The sequence below is a fragment of the Cupressus sempervirens genome, chromosome 3 (genome assembly GCF_028749045.1).
Source record: "Cupressus sempervirens isolate cs-2001-9-10 chromosome 3, ASM2874904v1, whole genome shotgun sequence".
In the NCBI taxonomy this organism is placed as follows: Eukaryota; Viridiplantae; Streptophyta; class Pinopsida; order Cupressales; family Cupressaceae; genus Cupressus; species Cupressus sempervirens.
Window position 1 is genome coordinate 661,788,956 of NC_143120.1, and position 26,425 is coordinate 661,815,380.

Below are 26,425 nucleotides of genomic sequence, written 5' to 3' on the forward strand. Positions count from 1 at the left end.
TTGATAACATTCATGTCCTGAGAATCACCATTACCCAATTTGACATGATGTAAAAGACCCTCAGGATCAATATCCCTGGAATTTGTAGTGATAAGTTGACAAGACTTGTTTTGATCATCGTGGGAACAAGGGACTTTTTGTGGGGGTTTATTTCTTGAACACTTTTGTGCAAGAGAAGATGGATCAGGACAAAATCAATAACCTCTGCTGGAACCCCACACTCAAAAACCAAATGTCCCAGTTTCATTTGTCTGTCATTGACCATGTTAGGAGGATGAATAAAAAAACATTCAGCCAAATCTCTCATCATTGATTTGAGAATGATTACAATAGGCCATTCAGCCAAATCTCTCATTATTGGGATCATGATGCATTGTTTCACAATTTGATATATGGTGATGTTTAAATTAGAGTACAACAATTAAAGTTTAAAAGAGATGTACAAAGGAAGACATACTGAGATTCTAGATTAATTTGGAATCCGGGTATTGGCTGCTGTATTTGGAGTCATTGTAGAGTTGTCATGTGTAATGGCTTGAGAACAAGCCATTTTTTGGGGAGTACTGCTGCAGTACAACTTACCATCCATCAATTAGAATCTTCCACTTTAAGCATTGTATGGCTATGATGCAACTTCTTTTGTAGAACAGATCTCATTGATAGTAGAGTACCTAGTGCTCAAGATTTGACTCACCAAATGAAAAATATTCAGGAAGCCAATTAAGAGAACTTCCAACAAGCCCAAAGTGGGTAGAACTTGTATGCAGATGGACATCAGATAGAGAAAGCATTTAAGAGGACAATTTGGTGCTTCTAAAGTTGTAGCTTTTAGACAATTATCTATGCAGGGAAGTGCAAAAGAGAGGCTTACACCATATTCCTATTGCACTTACCAAGTGATTAAAAAAGTGGTACAAGTTGCTTATGAACTAGAATTACCTCCCGACAATAGCAATCACTATATTTTCCATGTTTCACACTTAAAAAAAGCTCTTTCACAATAGATCAACCTATCCAACGAACTCCCTTCACTAGTTTCTGAAGGAAAATTGATACTTGAATCCGTTTTGGATGTAAGGGTAAAGAGAAAGCATAGTAAAGCTATTCCTAAATACTTAATCAAGTGTAAGGGACTACCACTAGAAGATGCAATCTAGGAAGGAGTTGAAATCTTCAAACACCCTAACCTGAAATTGACTGAGTTCAACCAATTAGGGGATGGGAGGATTTTGATGAACCCATAAAGTTGAGGCCACCTAATCTGGATGACAGTACTATCTTCCAACTATAAAATTTTGTTTCCTTATAGAAAAATCATGAAAATATCATATTGGTGCCAGTCATGTGGTCTTATATTGTATAGGAAGACAATAATCAGATTTGTTTAAACTTCTTGAAGAAGCCCAATTTTTTTTTCCTCTAGTGACACTGTGAATGCATGAAGCGTTCATGTATCAAATTCAAGTTTATCAACCAATGACCACCCATTCCCTACATATACATGCCACATTTGATTTATCTTGGCACACAATTTATATAACATGGGTTGTGAAACTTTTAGACATATCTTTAATTACCCACTTCACACATAATCTCCCATCCTTGTTCCCGATTGATATCATACCTTCTCTATCAAAATTTCTTCCTTTCAATCTCATATTATATGATCATGTCTTATCTTTGAATTTGGAATATGACAGAGAGGTGGTTAGAGTAGCTTAAATCATTGAATGAGATGCTCTGAGATATCCCATTCACCACCTTCAATAGAAATATACCCAACTTCTATATATAATTTTTATTCATTTGTAGAGCATGCGTTGTGACCTTAATGTTGGAGAAAAAACAAAGGACATTAGGCTGCTAGAATTGTTCCTCACGAGTATTATTATCTTTGATGCCTCCATATCATAGGATTTGTCATTGGTACATTCTTTATTCTGTCATTAATTAAACTTCATAGCATCTTTTCATCGTCACTGCATATCATTACTTTGATGATTGCTCACAAGTCACAATAGATGAGCCTCTGTATTAAATCTTTAAACAAACTATTACTTACCATTAATTTCTATTTATGTTTTTCTGATATTGTATATATTTTCAACCAGTGTTCCTTAGTTTTTATTCAAATGTTTCAAATCACTGTTCCACATGATGCCTGATAATAATATACCTATTATCTTTTGAAGCCTCTTATTTTCATGTACTTACACAGAAAAAAGTAGTCACAAACTCCATGTCCACTCACAATAGAGTATGAGGGTAGAGTATGAGGTAAAGCATATAAACTTTCCTATTTCTAAGTTTCCAGTTTCATTCTCTGATATGCATGTAGATTATATTACTCCCTCAATCTTGAGATACAACTGACTAGGATGTGATCGTGAAGTTATTGGTATCTATGTAATACATTAAGTACACAATCATATTTTTTTTATATAAATTCATCAATATGCTTTGCCGTCTTACTGTTGACATCAATGATGAAGATCAACAATATCATGAATGCCCTTGACATCCTTAATACTTCATCAAGTCTCCAATATTATCTCTCAAATAGAGGCAAAAAATTTGGGCTCCATCACCCTTGAGGGCCATTACAATTTCCCAATTGAAATCCTGGTCATCTCTTCCAAATTGGCCATAGGCAGAAATCTTTTGGAACCTCTGATCTCTTCCCCTCTTCAAATCGAAGTTGATTGCAATCACGCCAGGCCTGAAATCAATGGTCTCCTCAAGTACGATGAGGATTTCCTTGTTATGGATCTTTCCAGTTCTCTGTGTGTCCACAAATATAGTCTATGACACCACAATGCCATATAAAACTTGCATGATGCATCGTCTTGCAAGCCCAGTGGCCACAAAAATTTTGCCAGCCTGTCTGATTATATATGCTCCACTAAAATCCACCTTGGTTAGATCATTTCCCGAGAATGCCCCTCCTCCATGAGCTCCCCAACCTCCATATCTATCACTGAATGGGGTTCTATTAGAAACTTTCCTGATGGATTCAAGTGGAAGATAGTGTTCTCATCCAGGTACTTATCTGGGATCACTTGTTTAATAACATGCTCCTTGAGATCTGCCACAATCTAGTCATTGGTGACAGTTTTGTCATGCTGAGTGGAGATAAGAACGGTGTGCTCAACATTCAAGAACCATGACACCTCCTTTCTTTATGTACTCCATGGTGACCTGGGTCTTACCATCATGCGTCAACCAAGGGTAAGTACCGTACTGTTTGACCTCTGTCAGCTTGGCACTCAACTTGGTGGCCAAGATATGAGTGAGAGGCATGAGCTTGGGCATTTGATCAGTTGCATAGCCAAACATGTGACCCTAGTCACAAGCTCCACTTTCCTTGGGCCTCTTGGTAAGATGTTTGTGCACACCCTGGGTAATATCAGGGCTCTCAGGGCTCTACTACTTAATGTTCATTAGCACCTTGCAGTTATCAGCATCCAGATCAACATCGTGGACAGCTGGTGTGTACTGAGCCCATATCTAGGTTTCTCACTATGTTTTTAACTTTGATTCTGATTAGGTAACTGCCCATCGATCTGAACTGTACATCTTGAACTTAGTGTAAATCACCATAATAATCCATCTTTGCTATGATTAGTACGATCATCTACATATGGAGCAATACTGTTGATAATGCTCAGATATGAAGGTTAGTTAAAATTAAGAATGGAGCACAATAAATTACTCAAAATAACACCAGATGCACAAAATATTCAGTTAAGTTCAAGGAGACCAATAAGAGCAACAGAGTCTTTTTAATCATTATATATGATTAAATATGGAAACATGAATATATTAAAGTTGTCTGTTTTAAATATGCCTGTCTATTGTCTTACAAACAACATCTTGAATCCACACATGATATGCACAATCCTATTAAACTTCTAATCATTGCACATCTCATAAGTCATGTAGGAGGTAAAATGACATGGTTTAAGTATGCTAATTACATAATAAAGTAAACATTCTGGATTTATTTTTTGAAATCTTAGATATGATCAGGAGTGCCTTTGAAGATTATGAAAATGCAAGAATTCCACGAGCCTCTATTTTTGATGAAAAATCTCCCTCCATCGGTGTTAAATCAAATAATGCATTCTACAATTTTTTCTATTTTGTTGTTCTACAAGGCTAAATATTATAAGTGACTACAATCTGATGAGTTTCTTTTATAGTTATTTTTTCAGGTCTAATGGAATGCATAAGCAACCATCAAAGTTAGGCAACTATTGCTTGCAAGGTAAGTAAAACACAATGTATATTCATCCCACTCATTGACATACTACTGGCTTTGAATATTAGTGCATTTTTTAATATGGAATGGCAGGTAGTGTGCATCCACATACTTGAAATTGGATGGGTATGTTATAATAAAAGTTGGAACATTTGTTGTGAAGATGAACAATTTAAAGCTATAGGATTTGCCCTTCATTTTACCTACATAAGGATAGTATGGAATAAGAATAATAACCATGGGGCACATTACCACAACTGCCAGAAGAGAAAGATATTCTTCATTGCCATGTTAGTTCTGTTGCATTTCATTCATTTTGCTTATGTATATGTGATTCATACATAAATATGGTGCACCATTTGGTATTTGAAACAATAATTTTCAATATCCAAATTAAGTTGAGTATTGAATTATATGGTGTTAAAATTTCTGCTCAAATGGATGGGAATATTTTCCCCTCTAATCAAATTTCATTAAGTTAGGAAACATTTGAGGTTGCACCATGGCTTTAATCACAGTTTTTTACTCTGTTGTATATCTACTTTGTTTGTTGTTATCAATTAAACTATACACATTGCACATTTATGTCTATCTTCCAACATCTAAATGTGATGAATGTTTTAATGATATCATTAGGTCTCCAGCTGCATCCTGTATTTGGGAAAAGATGTTTTATACTACCTCCAAAGACAGACTTAGAAGGGAGCTTGATGGTGTTCACTATGACTTGCAGGCCATAGACCTCACTGAGATGGACATTCATGTCATTAGGGACCGTGCCAATTAGATTGCAGTAAAAGTGCAAGAATTTTCAGATCTCATGAGCTTATAAAAAGAGTGACATATCACTCCAAAAATCTAAAGAAGAAATCTCCTTATCATTTTCTTCATAAAAATGTGTATTTACAGCAAGGATCTTTTGTACTACACCATTAAACTTGTTGGTCGTGTAATATGAAGGTGTTTGGGTTAGTTTAGGCACTTCACTATGAGGCTATAGAGTTAAGGGAAGTCATTGCGGTGGATATTTAATATCCATGATGTACTTTATTGGTTGTGGTGGAGCATCTCCACATCATTTTGTAAGAAAAGCATTGGAAATAAATAAATTAATACGAATTTTTCTTGTGAATTAAGTTTGTTATGGTACATTGTTGACTATCTTGTAAGAACTATTGAAAATAATTATAGTTAATATTTCTATTATTAAACAATAGATGTAGAGATTGTAAGAAAAAAATATTTTTAATAGATTCGTTTAATAATGTCTCTTAGAGACAATAGTCGGATGTAAATATGTATTGTCCCTTTGGAGACAATAGTTGGGATTGAAGTAAATTGTCTCTATAGAGATGAAATTACTTTTCATTCATATTGTCTTATAGAGACAATACTTTACGACAATTTTTAAGACACTCGGTTAAAGACAAGATGTGAGACGATACATAACTTTTGTATTGTCTCAGATAGAGACAATTGATTAAGGAATTGTCGTAACAAATGTCTTTATACCCCCTCCATGTTGTAGTGTCAGAATCTGGGCTCTGATGTTGCTTCGGAAACCGCTGCGGCTCTTGCTGCCGCCTCCATGGTTTTCAAGTCAATTGACCGCCCCTATTCTTAGCTCCTCCTCCAAACCGCCATGCGGGTGAGGTCACCTTAGTTAAATGGATATTCATTTTCTTCAAATTTTGGCCATTTGTTATTCATGATTTGTATATTTTATGTTCTGAAATAGAAAAAAATTGAAAATGATTTTATGTTCTGAAATTGGAAAAAATTGGAAAAACATCACAGTGTTGATAAGTAAGAGATTGCTATTAGGATTTATTTGTGTAGTTTTTGAGTTAAACTCACTGACCCATATTTCATGAATAGTTATTCAACATGAATCTATTTTTCATGAGAATAAATGGAACACTTAGCACTCATTAGATCTAGGGGATGCTCACACAATGTTGTGGTTTTCAAATTTAGAAGAAAAAAATTTTGATTGTTTTTTTTGTTGCATCTAGAGCATTTTGAATGGAAGATAGCTAGAGCCTTAATTTTATGTCTATCCAATTTTGAGAATGTTTGATCTTTATCTTATTTCTATTTTTAGACTCTTTTACTATTTGTTTCCCTCACTTCTTTATTTCTCTTCTTTCTCTTCCTTCATACATATATATAAACATACAAACACACTCATATATACATATATATATATATATATCCATCTCTCTCTATCTCTCAAAACCTCCCTCTACTCTTCTTTACCTCTTCCTCTTCTCTTCAAACTTATTTCCTTCTTCAGCACAATTCAAAATAAACCACCTAAACAAATATTTAAACTCAAGTCCACGCTCACATTCTTCCTTATGGTGATGATTATTGGGTGTTTTCTTTTGCGGATGAGCATAGAGGAGCATATATTGACTCCCTCGCCTCTGCAGTCTGCCCATTTTATTGCTCCTACTCTGGTTACCGCGTAAGTATAATTATCTATAAATGTAATTCAATTTCAATAGCCTCCTGACATGTAACATATACATTTGTTTCTGTCAGGACGAGCTGCTATGGGGTGCTACGTGGTTGGCCCCGCTCTGGGTTATCTTGATAACGTCAATGTACTAAGCTGGGATCACAAACATCTATGCACAAGAATTCTTTTGGCTCGGGTACGTCATTTACAATCATAAAATCTAGTGCCCTTTTTCTACGCTACAACTCATTCAATATCTTTATACTCCTGTTCTTTGCAGGAGCTTCTGCTAAACAAAGTGAAGATTCTTGCTGAGTATCAAGGCCTCGCTAACAACTTTATATATTCCTTGTTGCCTGGAACGTCTACAGCGCGATACTCATCAGGTCGCACTGAGTTATAATTTCTGTTAAGATTTCTCTTTGATAAGACAATTATAAATTATTCATTATGAGCTAATTTGACCTAATTTACTATTTGATGAAATAAGCTCTTGTCATCTCTTAAATCGTTAGAACTGAACAAACTCGTTGTTATACTTTTACATATGCTAAAACCCAAGTTCTTGATATATCAACAATATGCAGGTGGCCTTTTGTTCAACGGTCCGAGCGATCAATCTAATTTACAATATGTTACCTCAACGACCTTCTTGCTCTTCACCTACGCCAAATACTCGAGAACTTCCAAGCAAGTACTGAGATGCGCTGATACCGTATCAAACCCCTCTAAACTTACGCTCCATTGCAAAAGGACAGGTAAATAATCAATATTTCTGCTTTAAATCGTAGAAAAAATCTAAGTTTAAACCATTTCAAATTTTTATTTTCTTGTTTTTTTGTGTGGGCTCAGGTGGATTACATGTTAGGGGAGAATCCCCTAGGAATGTCATACATGGTGGGGTACGGTGCAAAGTTTCCACAACATATTCATCACCGAGGGTCATCGTTGCCTTCAATTTATGCCCACCCAAAAACCATATCATGCAACGATGGTTTCAACTTGGGGTTATACGGCACCTCGCTTAATCCAAACATTCTAGTTGGAGCAGTTGTGGGAGGGCCTGATAAGAATGACCAATTCAAGGATGAGCGTTCTGACTATTCTCATTCTGAACCGGCTACTTACATTAATGCCCCATTGGTTGGGTCCCTTGCTTCCTTGGCTCGGTAGTAAACTAGCTCTAGTTTCTATTCCATGAAAATACTAACAATCATTCTCTATACATCCACTGCACACCCTTAAACATCATACATCAAGGAAAATATTCAACTTGAAAATATAAGTCAACTTTGACTATTTAACAGTTTTTTCTTAAGAATCAAGCTTTAGTGTGTGATGTTTAAGCATTCACGACACTAAGATGACAAGTAAAGATATGCTCTCTTTGTCATAAAGAGGTCTATTTTTATAATGCTTTTATGACTTCAAATGAGCCCTTGGGATGTATACAATATCATTCTTTTGTTTAGGGATTGGATTTTTATTGTTTTATATCTACAAAAATGATCCCATTCGAAATGTAAGAATTTCTTTCTAAAGTTTTCAAATTTTATTTATAAGTGACTCATTATAAAAATACATCATCATATATATTAATTTTATAATTATATTTTTATTTAATTAAGGAAACAATATGTGTAATGTTTGAAAAAGCTTTTCTACAGAAGAAAAGATTAAAGGATATTTTTGATGTTTGTAAAAGTATATTTTTAAAGTATTAAATGGTATTCTATAAGTTTGATATTTTTAATTAATTGAAAATAAATAAAATGACCAAAATTATATTTTTTATTAAGGCTAAAACAAGTTTTCTTTCTATAGGGGACTTGAAACTCCAAAAATTATATAAAAGAAAGAAAGCATTAAGTCCCAAAATTGTAATGGGCACCTTGGAAATGCCCAAGAATTGAACCAACTGCTAATAAAGATTTTAATGTTTTTGCATAGATTTTGAAACCACATAATAGGAACAAGAAAGAATTTATCCAAAATTGAAGATTGAACTACTGTTGAAATAATATTAGTTTTCAAAGTAATAAAATCAAATACATAGCAAACTTCTCAATTCACTAGTTACTCCAACATTATAGCATGATATTCCAGTATTGACTTCCCATCTTATTGCTACAGTAATATGATTAGTGACATGCTACAATGTTGCTACAATAAAAACTACCTTCAATCAGTCCAAGACCCTCATAAAATCATCCCTTCACAATGGCATAAGTATCAGACAAGAAGTGGGAATGATATGAGCAAACACCCAGTCCGCCTGTAGTTAGAAATGTGCCCAAGCTACCTATTAATGAAGCTAATAGAAATGAATTCCAAAGGTCAAACCCCAAGGGAATGACATCTAGAATGTCACAAGAGAGGATAGATGTCCTCTAATACCAAGAACAGATTTGTAACTCATGTATCCAATTTCTTCTCATATTCAAACTTGCCTAACAATAGTCACAAGCTCTCCTTTTATTCCTACTTCATAGGGTTGACCACTTTTCACAAGAAATGTGAGGTAAATAAAATAAAATAAAATAAAAGGCTAAGAGTCACACAACCAAACAACTACTAAAGTGGGGATATTACAACCTGCCCCCCTTGAAATTGCTTGTCCTCAAGCAATCTAGCAACACAATGAACTCCAACCTCCACCTAGATCCCAAATGGAGTAGTATGTGACATTCTTGTGGACATTAAACCAACTGCAAACCAACATCATTAGGACCAACCACATATCCTACAGCCTAGCACCCAAAACTTGTTTTGGTGATGCAGAAGTTAGAATGTCACCAGAAGGCAACTCCGTAGAAGATCTATGAAACTTCTTCCCTGTATCCACCCACATAATATATATTAGACTAGAATCTTGATCATCACCAACATACATTGAAAAAGATGTAGCTACAAATGAACTACATGTACTCATGCCAATTGTATCAACAATAGGTGTAGCCACATCAAAATATATAGACATAGGAACAACACTAACTGCTACAAAAAAAAACTAAACTGAATCTATAGTTGATGAAAAATCATAATCATCAACATGTGCACCATCATTAGAACACACATCAACAACTGCATTCATACTATTAAACTCCTCATTGGATGGTTTAACTAACACAAAAGTGGCTACTGATATGGTCCAGTATCCTTGCATTCTCCTAATGCCACTATTGCTACATCACCATCCCCTGACAAAGCCTCATATGTGGACTCCTGACTCTACAAACATGACTCAATGCTAGATTGTGAATCAATAATACTAGAGCATAAACCCACAACTACTAACTCCTCTAAAACACCCACATCAGCAACATCATAGCTGGGTGGCTCTATACGTGTCTCAATCCCACCTAAGAAAACAACTACCTCTAGCACTGTAGCAACACCATGAGATCTCACATACGAATCTCCAATAATAATCTTGTCCTCGAGAGAGCTGAAAGTATTAGTGGTACGAACTGCATCGACTATCTCTACACTAATTGTAGCAAGAGCTCTAGGAGTCTCAACCTACTAAAGCTTGGTGCCATTATCCTCTATTGCCACTGACACAACTACATGTCCCTGTGAAATAAGTCCATTGTCAACATTGCAAATAGGACTAGTAGGTGTCATACTAAATATAGGTACATTTGCATCAGGGACTCCTATCAGGGAAAACTCAAGCTTCCTTTCTTACAACCTCAATGTTAACCTTCTAAAGGTAGAAACCATATACCTTGCTACCCTTTCAATTGTCTCTAGATTTGAAAAGCTCTCTATCAATCTCTATTGAGGAAGCTTAATTTTCTCCATACTCTCTCTCAAAGCATTCATCTTCTCACTAACTTTTTCATTACTCCACTGACTTCTAGAACTACCAGTCCTCCTATGTCTATCCATGTCTAGAAAATGCTAGAGTGTTGGTCTCTCCAAATGTAACAACAAATTTGACAATAATATAATTTTCCTACCCCATAGGATGCTAGGACTTATAGCTTTGATACCACTGTAATGGGTGCCCTAGAAATGCCCAAAAATTGAACCAACTACTAATATAGATTTTAATATTTTTGTATAGATTTTGAAACCACATAACATGAACAAGAAAGAATTTATGCAAAACTGAAGATTGAACTACAATTGAAATAACATTAATTTTAAAACTAATAAAATCAAATACATAGAAAACTTTTCAACTCACTAATTTCTCCAACATTATAGCATGATATTCTAGTATTGATATCCCACCTTGCTGGTACAGTAATATAATTGTGGTACTATAATAAAAACTACCTTTAATCAGTTCAAGACCCTCATAAAATCATCCCTTCACAATGGCATAAGTATTGGACAAGAAGTAGGAATGGTATGAGCAAACACCCAATCGACCTATAGCTAGAAATGTGCCCAAGTTGCCTATTAATGAAACTAATAGAAATGAATTCCAAAGGCCAAATCTCAAGAGAATGACATCTAGAATGTCGCAAGAGAGGATAGACATCCTCTAATGCCAAGAACAGATCTGTAACTCATGCATCCAATATCTTCTCATATTCAACCTTGCCTAACAATAGCCAAAAGCTCTCCTTTTATTTCTACTTCATAGGGTCGACCACTTTTCACAAGCAATGTGGGATAAATAAAATAAAATAAAATAAAAGGTTAATGGCCACACAACCAGATAACTGCTAAAGTGGGGACATTACAAAAACAAAATAGTTTTATGATCATTGGACACACCCAAAGCTACAACTAGCCTAACATAGAAAAAACTAGCACTTAAAACAAAATGATAAAAGATTAGAAAACTACCTAGCTACAACAACAAGACAAAATGAAACCAACACAAAAAGAGGCTACCTAGGCTAGGTCTTTGACCTTATCTTTTAGCTCCTATTGAATCTCTTTAATATGTTCTTTGACCTTCTTTACATCACTTTGGTCAATCTATACCTCCTCCTTCTATTTCTTGTTCATGTTGGAGCACATCCTTTTTCTTGGTCTAGCCTCTTTGTCATTCTTTTCCTATTCCTCCAAATGTAGCACTAGGTTGATTTCCTTACCCTTATTTATGACATTGAGAACCTTGTTCAAGCAATCCACTGAAGAGTTCAATAAACCTTGACATTTAGTAAGAATTTCCTTTTTACTCTTCTCCATATGGATAGTTTTATTTCTTATATTTTCTAAGGCCTCCTGATTCCCTTAGTCCTCTTTCCTATTTTCTTTTTTTCCACTTTTGATCTCTAATTCTAAAATTTTCCCCTCTAAAGCCTTGCATTTGAGGCTCGGTACTTTAATAGAGTGGAAGGACCATTTCTCTAGCCTAAAGGAATACAAAGAAATGGCTTTAGTAGCCTCCAATACACCATGGGGAGGGTCTACAACTAGGTTTTTGGTGTCATTTTCTTTGAGTTTCGCATTGAAGTCTTTATCACCCAGAATGTGGAGCAAAGGGAGATGAGCACATCATGGTTGAATTCATCATAGTCAACCAATCTTATGGCTTCCCTTGGTTCATCATCATTCTCAATATTTTTTTTTTTGAGAATCAAAATCTTTATTTTTGTTTAGGGGGGAAACTAGGTTGCTCATTGCAATGTCCCCATCTCCATGCTAGCCTTAATGGCACCTATTTGGTCTATATTTCCATCTGAATAGGCTAACGACATATGATTTAGGATGCCAACTAGTCACAGGATTTGGGTTTCAGTTGAGGAGACTTAAGTGGGAAATCCTAAGGTTTTAGTCACTTTATTTTATTACATTGAATTATAAAGTAGTTTATTATTTAAAGTCACTTTAGGACAAAATGACTTAAGTGACTAAAAGACAAAATAGTCTTTTATCCCACATTGCTAAGATGTTTGCATCTCCCCACACTTCAAGGTAATTTAAGAAAGCTTTTTCCTTTGGATTAATACCAAAAATTACATGTTATTCTCACAAATCCTAAAGGTTTCTTAAATGTGATTGGGTATTTCCTAAGGATGAAATTCTTTAAGAAAAAAGAGTGAGACTAGACACAAACCTAGCCTCTCACCATTTGCACTTTAGAGTTATGATTCCAAGTTGATTAATTAAGATCTTTAAGTATTGGGAATACAATAACAAGGAAGATTCTGGTGTTTAAAGACTTTAAAAAAGTAACACATACAAGTTATTATGGGTGTTTAAGTTTGAATGGTTAAAAAGGAAGAATGGTCATTTCTTGGCAGTGATATAATATCCTACATGAGTACATTACCATTCTAGTTGGTAGTGATTGCATTGTTTAGCATCATATTTTTGGACTTATTATATAGTGGTTAAGAGGACTAGACAGTGGTTGACTCAATTCATAATAGATTCCTACATGAAATTATATCACCCAGAAGCAACAGTCGTGCCATAAGAAGTAGTAGCTTTCAAACTAGAGTTATCTATAGCAACATTCATACATTAATACTGGTAGGGAGTCAAGTGTAGTAATGTAGCACTAAGAGATAATATCTTCATTTCATAGGCATACACATCTAGGCACTTAAGCCACTGTGAACACTAGTGGGAGAATAGAAGAGACTAACTACCATTGGAGTGAGCATATCTCAATCAACAACACAACAACTATTATAGACAATTGGATGTGAACTCAGGGAGAACATTCCAACATATTCAATCATCCATAATGTCTCTCACACTATTAATAGGTCTGTATACTTATTGTCCATTCGTAACACAAGCATCGTGTATTCTTTAATGTCTAAACTCAGAAACTTATCATTCATGTGTGTATAAATGGTGTCATTTTATTAGTCTGGTCATAGACTATTGTTGTGATATTGTGTTTTATTCATAATATCATCTTGAACTTGACCTCATAAGTTAAAGTTAGTTGTTTCATAACATTTATGTTGGTAATATTACTTAAGAGTTTGATTACTAGACAATTGTTTGACAAAATTCTTGTAGTTCAAGTGTAAAATTTCTAATCAAATCTAACAAAGGACATTTTAGTGGCATCAGAGCTATAGGTCCTATCATCTTGTGGGATAAATAAGAAATAAAATGAAAATGGGGTATGAGGAAGAAACCTTATAATTTTAGTCACATCCAACCAAAACAAGTAGTCTTCATAACAGATTGACATTGAGGATAGTTATTCGGTGGACAAGGAGTTGATTTTTGGAAGATGTGAATAGGTTAAATAGGTTGATCAGATTCAATAAGCAGAATAGAAAAATAATATTCAAATGCACATAATGAAGCTAAACTGGATCAAGAAATAAGGGAAACATTGCACGCTATTAGAGATGGGTAGAATAACATAGCTGATGCTCTTCAGTGACTTGCAACTAATATAGAAAAATTAGTCCCTATTAATAGGAGAGCTCTAAGCCATCACAGTGGTGGTAATAATGTAGCGGGATCACCCCAAGCTATTAAGGCTCCCACATGAAACACTGATAGGCCTTTAATGCCAATTTTTAATGCAGAAGAAGAGGTGGCACCATGAGTGGCACCAAACTTACTACCAGATAATGTTATGGAAATGTATGATAAATGGGATTTTTTGCCTGATCCAATTAAAAAATGTTGTCCAATATCTAAATTAGAAAAGGGAGTTAGATAAACAACAGTAGGATAGGAGACCTAGAGCACCAAACAAAGACTTAAAGCATGCAATGAACAAACTCTCTCCCTACTTTTGATGGTAGTAGTAAGAAATCTGTGAGAGCTTGGATTCACAAACTAGATACTTACCTAACACTTAAACCTAGGTAAGAGATAGAAGCCATCAAATTTTCTATGATGCACTTAGAGGAAGCGACATATGATTGGTGGTATTACGAGTTGGTTACCCAAGATTATGGTCTCATTACATCTTATGAGACTTTCAGATCTAGGTTGATTACTCTCTTTGATAGGAAATATATTGAGGTCTATTACAGGGATATTGAGGTCTATTACTTGCTTTCAAAATTCTTGTTTCAGGATCATTCCACACATATGTACAGACACCCTTTTTTGGAGCAAAAGATTAATTTTTGTAATTCCTTTTGGGAAAACATACATAGCACACCAAAGATTGATGAGAATTTTTTTTTATTAAATTTTTTTTTTCATTAATTTGTATTTGACCTAAAGAGGATTTTGAAAATCTCTAGTGTGTGACCACCATAATTTGATGAGAACTTCACCTTTATTTCATTTTTTATTATAATATTGAAATACATTCTATGTAGATTGATGACATATAATTCATTTTTCAAATAAATATAAAATCATAATAGTTATTAAAATTTTAGTTAACCATACAATTTGAAGTTTAGGTACTAATTTGGCTTGACAATTTTTTTAAAAATACTAATTTAATTCATATTACTATAAAGTTTACATTTTTAGGAACTAAACATAGAGTACTATAATGGGTTTTTGTTTTGTCAAAAAATTCATTTGGAAAGTTCTCCAAAAAATTAGGACAAGGCAAAAATTTCATGTTCCTATGCCTTAGCCAAATTTTTTGGAACAAGCATAGGCTTGGTCCTACCAAACCTATCCCAAGGAATGCAACCATGGCATGTGAAATTCAAATTTTAAGAAATGGGTACAAATTTCAAAATGGGTACCCATTTTTAAAAGTAGGTAAAAATGAGCTTTCAAGTGCCAAAAATTATTTTTTTGATTTTTTTAGAAATGGGTACTCATTTTGAAAATAACGAGTACATGTTTTGAAATGGGTACCTATTTTGAAAAAAATGGATACTCATTTTTTGAATTTAGGATCCGACCCCTAAGCCTAAAGTGGGTACCCATTTTTTAATAAATAGGTACTTGTTTCTAGAAACAATGTTTTTTCCTCAAGGACTTTCGTAGTTTTGGTTCTCAACTTCTTGCATTTATCCCCCTATGCAAGCATATGCACTGAGTTGTGGTGCCAAAAAGATGACAAGTTTTTTTTTTTCTAATTTTCAATAGCGCGTATGCGCTATGGCTTGGGTCACCCAAGCCATAGTGCGTACGCGCTATAGTGCGTATGTGCTATTCTGATGTCCAAAAATTTATATGATGGGCTGTAGACCCGCGGCCCATCATTTTCATTTTATTTTTTGGCTCTCCAACGGTGCATATGTGGGTTTGACAGCAAAAATTCACCACCATTTGCCAAAATGCCAAGAAATCCAAGACAACGAGCACACCCACGATGACAAGGTAAGTGAAATAAACTTAACTTTGCATTGTTTAATATGTTTTCCATATTTTTTTATTGGCACTAATACATTTGGTACCAAATTGCAATGGCAGTGTCGTTGCAATTTGGTACCAAATGTATTAGTGTGGTTTTTGATATTCTTTTGTAGGGTTTTTACAAATTTCATTTAGATTTGTTTATTTAGTTGGATTTCAATTGATTTTTTATCAGGAAATGTCCATAATCAACTAGAAAATCCACAAAACCCTCAAGAAGCTCAAAATCAAAACCCTCCTCAAGAAGAACAAAAAATTCCACAACCCGAACCAATTGCAAGACCTCTGCCAGGCACACAAGAAAATATAAGAAATGAAATACAAAGAGGCAAAACTGAATTAGAAAGACTCATTGCTCGGTTGAAAGAATCTGGACAAACCAATCCAATGAGGGCTCAATTGGCAGCATCCCTCGAATCCATTAACACTCAGATAGCCTTAGTTAGTGGTCAGTTAGATATTTGGCAGGCTAAGAGGGATGAACAAAAAAGATTTTCTGCAAATAAATTGTCATATGAAGATGTTAAAAAAAAAGAAATATCAAAAGGTAGTATATATGCATTATTTAGAAAATCTGGTGAGCCAAATACTGTTAGAGAGGGTACTAAACAATTCCCCATCCATTGGTGCATACATGATGCTATTAGAAATAATTTTTGGGATAGATGGTGGATGGTTTTGGATGCCCCTCCTTGCAACAGTCACGAGGTCCCCATGTATTTTTTGAAGAAATTATATTGTGAGTTTGTCCTTGGGGAGTTCCCCAATTATTTTGATATGTTAGACTCCCAGGGTAGAGGTGGGGGGTCATCATTTGAGAGGCCAGGAGCACGTCGTGACCCTAATGTAGTTGGGGCACCTGTGGTCCATCCACAACACGAGCATGTGATTATTCCTTCAGTTGTGAAGGAACATGTAGAGGCCAGCACTCTATGGACCATTAATGCTTTGATATAGACCCTCATCCATTCCACGAGCCCATTAGTTGAGGGGGAGCCTTCTATGCATCGTGGTCACATGTGCACTTCATGCGGATCCCTATGCACATTTGGCACTCATGCCAAAGATGGTGCGAATGATGGGCTTGTCACCGATGAGTTCTTGAACGAGACATTTGCTATTGACACACAAGTAAATTACTAATTTGATCACATTTCATATGTATAGTGAATAATTAATTAATTAGCATTTATTGACATTATTCAAAATTTAGGGTCAAAGTGTTGCTGGGCCTAGCAGCGATCCTCCAGGCCCATTTTCTGTCCCTTCAACGAGTCCTGAGGTATGTATCAATTTAATCATTTTAATTAATACATATATTTATTACGTAATCATATTAAGGATTGACAAAAAAAATTATGCATGTGCATCAGTTCTCCACAGGACCCTCAACCTTTACCACAGACATAGAGCAGAGACATCATACGAGCTTCACATAGGTACAGTTGTTTCATGTTAATTTAATTCATTTGATTATATTTATTCCATGTTTCATGTTAGATATAACGTGTGTTGTATGACATGCAACTCATGATGTCAGACACACCTCCTCATCTGTGACAGTCTGTTGATAGTGGAGTGGCTGTAGCTGTGGCTAGCTCACAGCCACTGACGGAGGTATGAAAGAATTTTCTTCATTTTAGTTGTTGTTTATAATAGTTAATCTCAAAATTTCTAATGTTATTTATAAGTGATTATATTTATTGAATTTTTGTAGGGTCTTGTCACGCCTGATTGTCCACGAGCATTTGAGGTGGACTTACAGATTGACTATTTGTTGGCGGTAAGAAAATAATTGATTTTGTGTGTACATATATTTTATTTCAACGTATAATAAATAATGATTCATATCTACTTTCTTTGTATCAGTTGGACCTCGAGAAGAGCCTCAACAAGAGGTCAAGTGAGTGCATCAAGAGGGCCCCGTCATCTCCATTGTCTCCCTCCACACGATGGCAGAGGACTTTGAGAGACTTGTTTCCTTCCCCTTGTGGGAAGGAAAAGATGTAGTTGAGATATTCGATACATATAAATATATAAATATATAAATATATATATAAATATATATATATAAATATATATATATAAATATATATATATATATATATAGATATATATATAGAGAGAGAGAGAGAGAGAGAGAGAGAGAGAGAGTTGTTTCCTTCCCCATGTATATATATAGGCATCAGAGAGACATGTTCGACATACATTTGATGTACATATGACATTCTATATTTGATGTATGACATTAATTGGTTATCATAATATATTATGTGTTTGTTAATGTATATGACATTACTGGTTATCATTTTATATTATATGTTTTTTCATGTATGACGTTAAATTAGATATGTTTGTGTATGACATTAAATTAGATATGTGCATGTATGAAATTAAATTCAATTGCTAGAGAGTTGCCATTATGTCTACCAACTAGTAGATGTTATTTTTTCTTTATTAGTATTTCTCAAAAACTGCAAAGAAGTTGTTTCTAGTGAATAGTTGTAAACAATTGTGATCATCGACTTCATGTACTCATGGCTTCGGCTGCAAACACTTGTAACTTTGTCTATAGGCATCCATGGCTTTGGCTATATGCACTAGTGGCTTTGGTTGTGAGCATTTATGGCTTTGGTTGTAGGCACAATATAGCCTTGGCTGTAGGTTGTCTTTCTTGCTGCATGTCAAAGTTACCTTCAAGAATATCATTAGTCTAAGATCATTACAATTAAAATACTATGACATAATACCTTGGAAATAATAGTCTTTAACCCATTACTTTATTTGTTAAAACATCATGTAGTATCTACTATAGTGCTTCTACTCAAATATGTTTTCAAAAATACTTAGTATGACAAAGAAATGTCTATGGAAAGCTTGTCAAATAGGATATTGAAGAACTAAATGTGGACAATCATTAGTACCCATCAATAAGAACACAGACATCTTTCTTAAGCAAGCCATATGACATTAGCTTAATTTATAAATTTCCTTTGCAAATAACTAGAAGATGCTATGAATCTTAATACAGAGTTAATCATGAACTCATTATTCCATCCAAGAAGCATATATCACCCTAAGCCAATTAAGCGACAGGATAAAAATTAATTCAATTTCAACAAAATTTTGAGTATAACAAGAATCTTAGGGATTCTTACAAGAATTAACACGATGTTCACAAGAGCATTACAAGTTCTCATAATGCTATTTCACATATTGTAATCATATTCAATTTTGAATGGCCATTTGTGTTACAAGCATAAATTTTCTTTAAGGTCTTTTAATTCTAGACATGAATTTTATTCTGAAGCTTTTCTATGACAACCCACTCAATGCATATATTGTTGTTCCACATTATGCTGATTTGACTTTCATTGGTTGATTTGGGTCTAGACATGACGTTATTCACTACCTTTTTTATATATTATTTTTTTGTAGTGAGGTTCTAGCTTGAATGAATGTATTAATCATCGAAGTTGTGAACCTTGGTCGAGATCCTTACAAATATATTTTCAAATTGAACCTCAAATAGTTTTCTTAGTCACCCCTTGTACACAGATACTGAAATTGTAGTTAATTACAAAATTAATACTGAATTAACACAAGTTTAATTGAGAAGTATTATGTACCTCAATAGGTTAGATTATTATTGACCCGAAAGCTTTATCTTAGAGTAGTTGGTTTCCTAAATCTTTAGCGCAATGACACTCTTATGGAATGTGGAATTAGGTATGCTAGGTAAGGAACGTTCTTTAAAAGGCAGAGGAAACTCAAGACTCACATGTTTCCAATCAATATAAATGTTTAAATCGCTTCTCTAATTTTTTCTTTTTATGATCTTCTTAAAACTTAACTTTCTAAATGCATTGATGGGGAAATAAAGATCTTCTAGGAACTAAAGGCTAATCATGTTTAATACTTACAATTTTTTTTTTAATCTAATAATTTAAAAAAGATTGTACAAGTGTTTTCAAAGAGAAACACTTGTCACTAACATCATAAGAAGGAATATCCAAGGAGAATTACCATTGATCCCCCACCACCAAATTCAAGAGAAAAAAAAAATCCACTACTAAAGAGACAGTAACAATGATCATCCCTAGTCTCTCCCTTATCACAAAATGATTACCATCAAAATTTGCATTTCCAATTGTCTCATGTGCGTTGAAGCGATAGTAACATTTTCACTCTCTTACCTAATGTCTCCCATTTCTGAAACTCCTGGGGAAGGGCAAGGCCATCTTCTTAGTACTTCAAAATACAACGAGTTCCATTTTTTCCCACATTGATAATCATTGACTTAAAGTATAGTCAAAGTATTGACAACCCATAGGAACTCAACCTTTGAACATCCCATCTGTAAATGACCTCATAAAGAAAGTTCAATAAACCCGCATGAAATAGTGAAACAAAAGTTGCATACTTGTGAAGATGATTAGACTGTAGGTGATCAATATGTCTCAAATCTATATTCAGTTCTTTTACTATGCATATAAATGGTTTGTTATATAAAAGACTTATATCCACTAGATAAATAATCGCTTTCTTACTATGCTATCCTTATCCTTGGCTGATCTCTGGTAGACCATTTCTTAACCATCCTTCTTCGATCTATAGGTCACTATATTAATCTGGTTCATCTTGTCTGGGTAAAAGCACAAACCTGTGTCACCTTTTATAAAGGAGAAGTGATATCAGAATTTAAAGTCTTCAACTTTAACAAAATAAAAGTGGCATTTGTGCTTAGAATTTGAAGATGATGTAAACCAATGAAATGTGTAAAATTGGATGAAGTTTATGTCTATAATTTTTTTTTAGAAAATTGAGTGAAAATTTTATTTATTTTTGAATTTTTAAAGTGTATTTTTTAATTTTTAAAAAATACTAAAAATATAGAGTTTTTTTCCCGTCAAACAAATATATGAAAATGTTCATATTTTGGTTTGATTTTGGAATATGTTAGAGTTAACATGTATACCTGGTGCACCGAAAAAGAAAAATTGAAATTCGGCTAATATTTTTGAAGTTATAACTGGTCAAAGTCAAAGTTATCAGAAATAGATAGTTTTTTTCTCCTGTCAAACTTTTTCCATCAAATCTATATATTTTTAAAAAAAAATTACATATTCTTGAAGAAGACTCTCTCCTTTAGTCCACCATAAAAAAAAAAAAATTTTTTACATGATTTACTATTTTTTTCCTATTTTTGAATAGACATCTTCCTGAATCTTAAGATACCTACTTGTAATATTTTTAAATTATAACATATTATTCATAATCAAAACTTTAAAAAAATTATACAATCATAATCATGACTCCGAGAACTACAAAAGTTTATTTTTATTTTTAAAAAATACTTCAATTTCGTAGGTCAAATTGGCCTTCAAAGTGAGATGTTTATAGAGGTTCTGATTTTTGCTTGTTTGGCTGCCACATAGACTGTTACGGCCGAAACTGTTTCGGCCGTAACTGTTTTGGCCGAAATAGTTCCGGCCGAAACCCCCAGTCGGCTTGAGAAATCGCTAGCAGTTAGTGTGACTTTTTGATATAAAAAAATATTGTTTTATCTTTTTTAAATAATTAAATATATAGGGACAACAAAAATTGGAAGAAGATTTGCAAAAAACAATTAATTTTGAAGCAATTTTCAACAACTGTTTTGCAGATTTAATCAATATTGCAAAGGATCGAATAATTTGAAGGTGCTTTTTTTCTCTTCTAATTATTTTTATTTTTATGTATTATTTATTGAACCATTAGCTGATATTTAGTGAAATCTATTTTTTTTTTTTTTTTTTTCTATAGGTTGAATTATTCAATGGGTAGTAAAAGGAAAAGATCAAGGAAATATGATAGAAAAAGAGATGACAAAATGAAAGGCCATACAAAACATGCTCAAAACCAACCTACTGAAATTCCTGAACATGATGAGATTCATGAAGAAAATGAAAGTAATGAAGAGGAAGAAATTGGCAGTTCTATTGATAGAGACAAATTAGAAAGCATAAAAAATTTGATGGATTTGGATGAAGAACTACTTTTTAACCAAATTCCATCTAAAGATATGATAAATGATAACACTATCAAAAACCATTGTCAGAACATGTGGGATGAATATTTCAAGGATAAAAGTATATTTGGATAGGCACAATTATTTGTCAAGTTATTTAGGAGAAGAGATATGAGACCTGTCCTAGAGTTGTTGGGTGTTGATAACAGGAAAAGCCATGCTCATAATATTAATAAAACAATAGTTGAAAATTTGCAAAATGCTTATAACAAAATTGACAACACAACTCGAGGAGGTGATTTGAGTAATGCATGTAGAGCATTGATGACTACTATATCTAGTAGAAAATTGACACATAGCAAACAGGTACGTGCAATTTCTGATGTACTGCATATATCTAGAAGAACTATCCAGAGATACATCAATAGGAGAAATATGCTAGATGATAACATTGAGAATAGCTGGGTGAATATTTGTAGAGTTCCTCGAAAAGACAAGATTTCTGAAGAAGTTAAAAGACAAGTTATTGAATTTTGGACCACACATTCTCATGTTTCTTCCAACAGGCATGATACTATACAAATTAAAGATCAAGAAACAGGGGCCAAAATTGAACATCCAAAACATTTCATAGATATAGCTCAAAGTGAAATTTTTGAAGCATTCAAACAAGAATTTTCAAATGTCAAAATATGTCAGAGAATGTTTGAGAGTTTACGTCATTCGTTTGTATGCATAAATAAGATGCGAGAAACTTGTTGTTGTAGAAATCATGTTGAATTTGGTCTACACTTGCAATCATTTAAAAAAGTTATGGCAATACTTGATCCTAATTTGGTCATCCCTAGCAGTACACCACAATTTGTGAGGTCCATATTATGTGATAAATTAGAAGATTCAGATGAATTCAAAGTGCAATGCATCAAAAATCAGTGTGAAGTTTGTGCAGATTTACACAAATTTTTTCAAATTATGCAAGTTGAGAATATTAATGAATCCACACCAGTTTCATGGATGAGATATGAATATGAGACATACCAAAATAATAGAGGGGATGAATCCAGAAAAATTGTATTGAAGGAGAGTGAATTGCATTATGATGAGTTCATGGCCAAGTTTCATCTATTGATATATCCACATATCCAACATTGTCATGGTGCACGATGGCAAGCTAAACAGTTTCGTGATTCCAAAAATTGTTTTCCACCTGGTTGTATACTTTCAATTGTAGATTTTTCTGAGAATTATACATTTGCACCTCATATAGAGCTCCAAAGCCAATATTATCATTCTGAACAAGTTGCAATATTTGTGCAAGTGACCTATAGACATGCACAATTTGAGGTGGATCAGATAGAAAGATTGGATGGAAATGAACACATCATCATCAAAGAGGTTCATTTCTATATTAGTGATGATAAAGTTCATGACAGGAGTTATGTGGCTCATTTTTTTGCAATGTTCTCTAAAGATCTCAGAAATCGTAGAATAAATGTTTCAGAGCACTGGATTTGGTCTGATGGATGTGCAAGTTAGTATACACGAAATAGTTCCACATTTATTTAACTTTATTTTAACTTGTATTTATTTGGACATGTCTATTTCTATTTAATATATGTACTTGGATAATTGTAGATACTTATCATGTTTCACGTTCACAGGACAATTCAAATCTGCAAAAGCATTTAATTGGTTAGCAGTGCAACATGCTAGAACCAATGTTAAGTTTTTATGGAATTTCTTTGAAAGTGGACACAGAAAAGGGGAGCATGATGGAGCAGGAGCATGTATAAAACGTGCGCTTCGACAACATGAACTTGCAGGTAAATATATGCATTTTTTAAATGTACATGCTTAATACTCTAATAGCATATATTTTAAATTTTATATATACATGCATATTTTATGTACATACAGGGAATAGGATAGAGAGCGCAAATCAAATTGTTGAATGGTGTAAAGTTCATTTTGCTACTTGAGATACTGAATACAATAAGCATTACTTTTGGGAGGTGAAAGGTGAACTAAGTTATATTTATTTTTAATGTCTTTTTCAAATCAAGTTGAGTTTTTAATTAAATATTTATTTTGAAATATGACAATTAGTTTTTGTATTTGTAACAGATATAGATCGATCTAATCCTTACAATTGTCAAACGATTCATGGAATTAGAAGTTTACATCAAGTAATGACTACAGGAAACCATAAACCTCCAGTACTTAAAGTAAGAGAGAAAACATGTTTTTGTGATGACTGCATTAAGGACAATGTAGTGAGTGCATGTGAAAATATTGAGAATGGATATGTTTCACATTGGGATTTGAAGGAGATAGTTAGAAAGCCTCCTTTTGAAGATGTTGACATTGACATTGACATTCATGATCCTGTATATTCAGCTGATTATAAGCGCATTTCTGATTTAGTTGTGATAGGTTTGTGTGCATATATACATATATATAAATTAATATACATGTATATTTGTTTTAAAATTAATTTATATTTCTCTTTTTATACATGCAGGAGATATTTTTGTAGTTCAAGCCTTACCAGATAATGCAAAAAATGTGGACTATTATCTTTTAAGATGCACAAAAGCAAAACACAAGTTGGTAGAAGGAACTATAGATGCTGATGAACAGTCATATCCAATTGGATCAGTTGTTATTGAAGGAACATATTATCAACAAACAAGGGTGATTGGTAGTGGTATTGAATTTATTGAATACAAGCCTGGAGAAAAAGTTTTACACTATAGTAACCATGTTATAGCAACCAAATTACAATTTGAAGCAGTACAAAGAAAAGGACGTTGTGAAAATCAAAAGTGGAAATTGCCTATTGAAGAACATGAAAAACTTCTAGAGATAATAAAAAGTAGAGAGGATCCTAACAATACATTGTTTGTGGAGCTCTAGTTTACCTATGTACTTATTCTGGAGCTCTAGTTGAGTTATGCATGTATAGCTCTTATACTTTCATATTTAATATTGATAGGATATTTGTTTTATATAAATTTTTGTACATTGGATCATTTATCTTGCATATGCAAAATTAGACATGTATTGTTATTTTTATTTAAATTTGACATGGATATCTCATTTAAGACTAGGTCTCTTAGGACCTCCCCTTAAGACAACCTTTTTAGTATTTGTATGTATTTGTATGTACATATAATCTTTATATGTTCTTATATGATACATTCTTTATGTTTGTATATAATCGTTATGTTAAGATTACATGTATATGTTATATGAACTATGCTACATATAATTACATGTACATTATATTTTATTAATTAAATGTTGTTAATTATAGTTAATTAAGAATGTATGTCATTAAATAGAGTTAATTAAGTCATTAAATAGAGTTAATTATTAAGATATTAAATATAATTAGATTAAATATAGTTAATTTAAAGGTTAAATATAGTTAATTAAGGCATGTCATTAAATAGAGTAACTAATTAAATCATTAAATAGAGTTAATTAGTAAGACATTAAATATAATTAGATTAAATATAGTTAGTTATAGTTAATTAGGTTAAATATAGTTAATTATAGTTAATTAAGGCATGTCATAAAATAGAGCTAATTAAGTCATTAAATAGACTTAATTATTAAGGTATTAAATATAATTAGATTTAATATAGTTAATTATAGTTAACTAAGGCATGTCATTAAATATAGTTAACACATGATCTACATTAAATATAATTAGACTAAATATAGTTAATTATATAGTTAATTAAGACATGTCATTAAATATATGTTATATTGTTATGTACATCAACCATTAAAATTATATAGTTAATTACACTTAGATTAAGGCATTAAGATGAATAACTATACATATACATGTAAACTTGACTATTGAAAATATGAATAACATATAGAAACATGTGCATAACACACATAAGTTACATAAAAGATGGAGACATCAAAAGATCAATAAAATAGACGTCTACATTAAAAGATCAATAACATACATGTGCATATATCTGGAGAATATAATGTAACCATATTAAATGTATAAAAATAGATCATGTAGATCAAATGTCTGGAAATAACATATATAAAACATCATTTAGTGTCCATGATATAAACACGTATCTAGAAATAACATATAAAACATCAAAGTGTCCATATAAACCATGTATCTGAAAATAACATATAAGACATCAAAGTGTCTGGATATAAAATGTATGCATATGGAAATAACATATAAAACATCAAACTGTCCGTATAAATATGTATCTAGACATAACATGTGTGTAATAAAATAAAAGGCCACATATGATCTAATCAGCTACATCCCCCCTCCTGATCCTGGGCCTTGTCCCCAAAAGGGTCTATCAGCTGCATCTGAACCCTGTGTCAAATGATAACAAGTGAGCCATTTAATTATGTGTACAGACAAATTATATCAAGATCTACATGCATATAAATCAAATATATATATATATATATA

The 26,425-nt window shown here is 33.1% G+C and overlaps 2 pseudogenes; one reads left to right on the forward strand and one right to left on the reverse strand.

Annotated features, from left to right (window-relative positions):
• LOC149568443 (endoglucanase 1-like) overlaps positions 1 to 26,425 on the forward strand; it is a 109,523-nt pseudogene that overhangs the window by 59,523 nt on the left and 23,575 nt on the right.
• On the reverse strand, positions 2,524 to 3,610 carry LOC149568444 (S-adenosylmethionine synthase 2-like; annotated as a pseudogene).